This window comes from Crinia signifera, chromosome 19, assembly GCF_055691185.1.
Source record: "Crinia signifera chromosome 19, ASM5569118v1, whole genome shotgun sequence".
Classification (NCBI taxonomy): Eukaryota; Metazoa; Chordata; class Amphibia; order Anura; family Myobatrachidae; genus Crinia; species Crinia signifera.
This window is the reverse complement of record NC_139226.1, coordinates 28,816-36,947: the sequence shown is the minus strand read 5'-3', so window position 1 is coordinate 36,947 and position 8,132 is coordinate 28,816.

Sequence of the window (8,132 nt, the reverse complement as noted above, 5' to 3'; positions counted from 1 at the left end):
TGACACCTGGCACTGACTGTGTGATACCGGACTCAAATGACGGTGAGACCTCTGTATGGCCAGACTCAGGACAGCGCAGCATATCCTCATGGGATTGGTTATGGTCTAAAAGGTTGACCTAGACAAAAGGTTAGCATTGAAATGTCGACATGAGATTTTATTTTTTGGAGGTTGTCTAGATTTATTCACATGGACTCGATATTAGTGTACTAATTTTGTGCTGTGGGCTACTGCGGCTGTCGCCACACTTTTCCAAAAGTGAATGTATGATGTAAAGTAGGGAAAAGGAAAAATTATAATGATGACTTTTTTATGAGTCGACCATTGCTAGTGTCAACATTTTGTCTACATTGTCTTTGTCCATGTTGACCATATGGTGTTTACCTATTGACTGTTGTCTTAGACACTGTTGACCTAAAGATTGTATATTAGAGGACTTACCCCAGGATTTACATGGGACAATAGGCTAGAGAAACAAAAGGAAAGGAGGCTAGAGAAACACACAGGACAGGAGGCCTGAGACACACATGGGTCAGGAGGCTGGAGAGACACACAGGACTGTAGGCTGGAGAGACACACAGGGCTGGAGGCTGGAGAGACAGATGGGACAGGAGGCTGGAGAGACAAACGGGAGAGGAAGCTAGAGAAACATAGGAGAGGAGGCTGGAGATACACAAGGGACAGGTGGCTAGAGAAACACATGGGGCAGGAGGCTGGACAGAAACATGGGACAGGAGGCTGGAGAGGCACACGGGACAGGACGCTGGAGAGATACACGGATAAGGAGGCTGGAGAGACACACACGGGACAAGAGCCTGGAGAGGCACACAAGACAGGAGGCTAGAGAAACACATGGGACAGGAGGCTAGATAAACACACGGGACAGGAGGCTAGAGAAACACTGGAGAGGAGGCATGAGAAACACACAAGACAGGAGTTAGGGAAAAACAAGGGACAGGTTGCTAGAGAGGCACACAGAAAAGGAGGCTGGAGAGACACACGGGATGGGAGGCTGGATAGACACACAGGACAGAAGGCTGGAGAGACACACGGGACAGGAGGCTGGAGAGACACACGGGACAGGAGGCTGGAGAGACACAGGAGAGGAGGCTGGAAAGACACATGGGACAGGAGGCTGGAGAGACACACGGGACAGGTGGCTAGAGAAACACAGGAGAGGAGGCTGGGAAGACACATGGGACAGGAGGCTGGAGAGGCACACAGAAAAGGAGGCTGGAGAGACACACAGGAAGGGAGGCTGGAGAGACACACGGGAAGAGAGGCTGGATAGACACACGGGAAGGGAGGCTGGATAGACACACAGGACAGGAGGCTGGAGAGACACATGGGACAGGAGGCTGGAGAGACACACGGGACAGGAGGCTGGAGAGACACAGGAGAGGAGGCTGGAAAGACACATGGGACAGGAGGCTGGAGAGACACACAGGACAGGGGCTGGAGAGACACAGGAGAGGAGGCTGGGGAGACATCCGGTACAGGAGGCTGGTGAGGCACACGGGACAGGAGGCTTGATAGACACACCTGACAGGAGGCTAAGGAAACACAGGAGAGACACACACGGGACAAGAGCCTGGAGAGGCACACGAGACAGGAGGCTAGAGAAACACATGGGACAGGAGGCTAGATAAACACACGGGATAGGAGGCTAGAGAAACACTGGAGAGGAGGCATGAGAAACACACGAGACAGGAGTTAGGGAAAAACAAGGGACAGGTTGCTAGAGAGGCACACAGAAAAGGAGGCTGGAGAGACACACGGGAAGGGTGGCTGGATAGACACACAGGACAGGAGGCTGGAGAGACACACGGGACAGGAGGCTGGAGAGACACAGGAGAGGAGGCTGGAAAGACACATGGGACAGGAGGCTGGAGAGACACACGGGACAGGTGGCTAGAGAAACACAGGAGAGGAGGCTGGGAAGACACATGGGACAGGAGGCTGGAGAGGCACACAGAAAAGGAGGCTGGAGAGACACACAGGAAGGGAGGCTGGAGAGACACACAGGAAGAGAGGCTGGATAGAGACACGGGAAGGGAGGCTGGATAGACACACAGGACAGGAGGCTGGAGAGACACATGGGACAGGAGGCTGGAGAGACACACGGGACAGGAGGCTGGAGAGACACAGGAGAGGAGGCTGGAAAGACACATGGGACAGGAGGCTGGAGAGACACACGGGACAGGTGGCTAGAGAAACACAGGAGAGGAGGCTGGAAAGACACATGGGACAGGAGGCTGGAGAGACACAAAGGACAGGGGCTGGAGAGACACAGGAGAGAAGGCTGGGGAGACATCTGGTACAGGAGGCTGGTGAGGCACACGGGACAGGAGGCTTGAGAGACACACCTGACAGGAGGCTAGGGAAACACAGGAGAGGAGGCTGGAGAAACACATGGGACAGGAGGCTGAAGAGGCACATGAGACAGGAGGCTGGAGAGGCACACAGTACAGGAGGCTAGAGAAACACATGGGACATGAGGCTAGAGAAACACATGGGATAGCTGCTAGAGAAACACAGGAGAGGAGGCTGGAGAGACACACGGTACAGGTGGCTAGAGAAACACATGAGAGGAGGCTGGAAAGACACATGATACAGGAGGCTAAAGAGGCACACGGGACAGGAGGCTGGAGAGACACACGGGATAGAAGGCTGGGGAGACACACGAGACAGGAGGCTAGAGAAACACAGGAGAGGAGGCTGTAGAAACACATGGGACAGGAGGCTGAAGAGGCACACGAGACAGGAGGCTGGAGAGGCACATGGGACAGGAGGCTAGAGAGACATATGAGACAGGAGGCTAGAGAAACACATGAGAGGTGGCCGGAGAGACACCCAGTACAGGAGGCTGGAAAGGCACACAGGACAGGAGGCTGGAGTCTAACCTGACAGGAGGCTAGAGAAACACAGGAGATGAGGCTGTAGAAACACATGGGACAGGAGGCTGAAGAGGCACACGAGACAGGAGGCTGGAGAGGCACATGAGAAAGAAGGCTGGAGAGACACATGAGACAGGAGGCTAGATAAACACAGGAGAGGAGGCTGGAGAGACACCCGGTACAGGAGGCTAGAGAGGCACATGGGACAGGAGGCTAGAGAAACACAGGAGAGGAGGCTGAAGAAACACATTGTACAGGAGGCTGAAGAGGCACACCGGATGGGAGGCTAGAGAAACACATGGGACAGGAGGCTGGAGAGACACACTGGACAAGAGCCTGGAGAGGCACACGAGACAGGAGGCTAGAGAAACACATGGGACAGGAGGCTAGATAAACACACGGGACAGAAGGCTAGAGAAACACAGGAGAGGAGGCATGAGAAACACACGAGACAGGAGTTAGGGAAAAACAAGGGACAGGTTGCTAGAGAGGCACACAGAAAAGGAGGCTGGAGAGACACACAGGAAGGGAGGCTGGAGAGACACACAGGAAGAGAGGCTGGATAGACACACGGGAAGGGAGGCTGGATAGACACACAGGACAGGAGGCTGGAGAGACACATGGGACAGGAGGCTGGAGAGACACACGGGACAGGAGGCTGGAGAGACACAGGAGAGGAGGCTGGAAAGACACATGGGACAGGAGGCTGGAGAGACACACGGGACAGGTGGCTAGAGAAACACAGGAGAGGAGGCTGGAAAGACACATGGGACAGGAGGCTGGAGAGACACACAGGACAGGGGCTGGAGAGACACAGGAGAGGAGGCTGGGGAGACATCCGGTACAGGAGGCTGGTGAGGCACACGGGACAGGAGGCTTGAGAGACACACCTGACAGGAGGCTAGGGAAACACAGGAGAGGAGGCTGGAGAAACACATGGGACAGGAGGCTGAAGAGGCACATGAGACAGCAGGCTGGAGAGGCACACAGTACAGGAGGCTAGAGAAACACATGGGACATGAGGCTAGAGAAACACATGGGATAGCTGCTAGAGAAACACAGGATAGGAGGCTGGAGAAACACACGGGACAGGAGGCTAGAGAAACACATAGGACAGGAGGCATGAGAAACACATGGGACAAGAGGTAGAGAAAAACATGGGACAGGTTGCTGGAGAGGCAGACAGAACAGGAGGCTGGAGAGACACATGGGAAGGGAGGCTGAAGAGACACATGAGACAGGAGGCAAGAGAAACACTGTAGAGGAGGCTGGAGAGACACACGGGACAAGACGCTGGAGAGAAAAACAGGACAGGAGGCTGGAGAGGCACATGGGACAGGAGGCTGGAGAGACACATGAGACAGGAGGCTAGATAAACACAGGACAGGAGGCTGGAGAGGCACCCGGTACAGGAGGCTGGAGAGGCACACTCGACAGGAGGCTGGAGAGTCACACCTGACAGGAGGCTAGGGAAACACAGGAGAGGAGGCTATAGAAACACATGGGAAAGGAGGCTGGAGAGACACACAGGTCAAGAGGCTGGAGAGACACACGGGACAGTTGGCTAGAGAAACACAGGAGAGGAGGCTGAAGAGGCACAGGGGACAGGAGGCTGGAGAGACACACGGGATAGAAGGCTGGAGAGACACACGAGACAGGAGGCTGAAGAGGCACACGGGACAGGAGGCTGGAGAGACACACGAGATAGAAGGCTGGAGAGACACATGAGACAGGAGGCTAGGGAAACACAGGAGAGGAGGCTGGAGGAACACATGGGACAGAAGGCTGAAGAGGCACATGAGACAGGAGGCAGGAGAGGCACACGTTACAGGAGGCTAGAGAAACACATGGGACATGAGGCTAGAGAAACACATGGGATAGGTGCTAGAGAAACACAGGATAGGAGGCTGGAAAAACACACGGGACAGGAGGCTAGAGAAACACATAGGACAGGAGGCATGAGAAACACACGGGACAAGAGGTAGAGAAAAACATGGGACAGGTTGATGGAGAGGCAGACAGAACAGGAGGCTGGAGAGACACATGGGAAGGGAGGCTGAAGAGACACATGGGACAGGAGGCTAGAGAAACACAGGAGATGAGGCTGTAGAAACACATGGGACAGGAGGCTGAAGAGGCACACGAGACAGGAGGCTGGAGAGGCACATGGGAAAGAAGGCTGGAGAGACACATGAGACAGGAGGCTAGATAAACACAGGAGAGGAGGCTGGAGAGACACCCGGTACAGGAGGCTAGAGAGGCACATGGGACAGGAGGCTAGAGAAACACAGGAGAGGAGGCTGAAGAAACACATTGTACAGGAGGCTGAAGAGGCACACCGGATGGGAGGCTAGAGAAACACATGGGACAGGAGGCTGGAGAGACACACTGGACAAGAGCCTGGAGAGGCACACGAGACAGGAGGCTAGAGAAACACATGGGACAGGAGGCTAGATAAACACACGGGACAGAAGGCTAGAGAAACACAGGAGAGGAGGCATGAGAAACACACGAGACAGGAGTTAGGGAAAAACAAGAGACAGGTTGCTAGAGAGGCACACAGAAAAGGAGGCTGGAGAGACACACAGGAAGGGAGGCTGGAGAGACACACAGGAAGAGAGGCTGGATAGACACACGGGAAGGGAGGCTGGATAGACACACAGGACAGGAGGCTGGAGAGACACATGGGACAGGAGGCTGGAGAGACACACGGGACAGGAGGCTGGAGAGACACAGGAGAGGAGGCTGGAAAGACACATGGGACAGGAGGCTGGAGAGACACACGGGACAGGTGGCTAGAGAAACACAGGAGAGGAGGCTGGAAAGACACATGGGACAGGAGGCTGGAGAGACACACAGGACAGGGGCTGGAGAGACACAGGAGAGGAGGCTGGGGAGACATCCGGTACAGGAGGCTGGTGAGGCACACGGGACAGGAGGCTTGAGAGACACACCTGACAGGAGGCTAGGGAAACACAGGAGAGGAGGCTGGAGAAACACATGGGACAGGAGGCTGAAGAGGCACATGAGACAGCAGGCTGGAGAGGCACACAGTACAGGAGGCTAGAGAAACACATGGGACATGAGGCTAGAGAAACACATGGGATAGCTGCTAGAGAAACACAGGATAGGAGGCTGGAGAAACACACGGGACAGGAGGCTAGAGAAACACATAGGACAGGAGGCATGAGAAACACATGGGACAAGAGGTAGAGAAAAACATGGGACAGGTTGCTGGAGAGGCAGACAGAACAGGAGGCTGGAGAGACACATGGGAAGGGAGGCTGAAGAGACACATGAGACAGGAGGCAAGAGAAACACTGTAGAGGAGGCTGGAGAGACACACGGGACAAGACGCTGGAGAGAAAAACAGGACAGGAGGCTGGAGAGGCACATGGGACAGGAGGCTGGAGAGACACATGAGACAGGAGGCTAGATAAACACAGGACAGGAGGCTGGAGAGGCACCCGGTACAGGAGGCTGGAGAGGCACACTCGACAGGAGGCTGGAGAGTCACACCTGACAGGAGGCTAGGGAAACACAGGAGAGGAGGCTATAGAAACACATGGGAAAGGAGGCTGGAGAGACACACAGGTCAAGAGGCTGGAGAGACACACGGGACAGTTGGCTAGAGAAACACAGGAGAGGAGGCTGAAGAGGCACAGGGGACAGGAGGCTGGAGAGACACACGGGATAGAAGGCTGGAGAGACACACGAGACAGGAGGCTGAAGAGGCACACGGGACAGGAGGCTGGAGAGACACACGAGATAGAAGGCTGGAGAGACACATGAGACAGGAGGCTAGGGAAACACAGGAGAGGAGGCTGGAGGAACACATGGGACAGAAGGCTGAAGAGGCACATGAGACAGGAGGCAGGAGAGGCACACGTTACAGGAGGCTAGAGAAACACATGGGACATGAGGCTAGAGAAACACATGGGATAGGTGCTAGAGAAACACAGGATAGGAGGCTGGAGAAACACACGGGACAGGAGGCTAGAGAAACACATAGGACAGGAGGCATGAGAAACACACGGGACAAGAGGTAGAGAAAAACATGGGACAGGTTGATGGAGAGGCAGACAGAACAGGAGGCTGGAGAGACACATGGGAAGGGAGGCTGAAGAGACACATGGGACAAGACGCTGGAGAGAAAAACACAACGGGAGGCTGGAGAGGCACATGGGACAGGAGGCTGGAGAGACACGAGACAGGAGGCTAGATAAACACAGGACAGGAGGCTGGAGAGACACCCGATACAGGAGGCTGGAGAAGCACACAGGACAGGAGGCTGGAGAGTCACACCTGACAGGATGCTAGGGAAACACAGGAGAGGAGGCTATAGAAACACATGGGAAAGGAGGCTGAAGAGGCACATGAGACAGGAGGCTGGAGAGGCACATGGGACAGGAGGCTAGAAAAACACATGGGGCATGTGCTAGAGCAACACAGGATAGGAGGCTGGAGAAACACATGGGACAGGATGCTAGAGAAACACATAGGACAGGAGGCATGAGAAACACACGGGGCATGAGGTAGAGAAAAACAAGGAACAGGTTGCTGGAGAGGCAGACAGAACAGGAGGCTGGAGAGACACATTGGAAGGGAGGCTGAAGAGACAACTGGGACAGGAGGCTAGAGAAACACTGTAGAGGAGGCTGGAGAGACATACAGGAAATTAAGCTGGAGTGACATATGGGGCAGGAGGCTGGAGAGAAAAACAGGACGTGAGGCTGGAGAGACACATGGGGCAGGAGGCTGAAGAGGCACACAGGACAGGAGACTAGAGAAACACATGGGACAGGAGGCTGGAGAGACACACGGGACAAGAGGCTGGAGAGACACATGAGACAGGAGGCTAGAGAAACACAGGAGGGGAGGCTGAAGAGACACATGGTTCAGGAGGCTGAAGAGGCACATGGGACAGGAGGCTGGAGAGACACATGGGACAGGAGCCTGGAGAGACAAATGGGACTGGAGGCAAGAGAAACACTGTAGAGAAGGCTTGAGAAACACATGGGACAGGAGGCTGGAGAGGCACACCGGACAGGAGGTTAGATAAACACATGCGACAGGAGGCTGGAAAGACACAAGGGACCAGAAGCTGGAGAGACACACAGGACAGGAGGCTGGAGAGACACACGGAACAGGAGGCTAGTGAAACACAGGAGAGTAGGCTGGAGAGACACACAGGACAGGAGGCTGAAGAGACACATGGCACACGAGGCTGCAGAG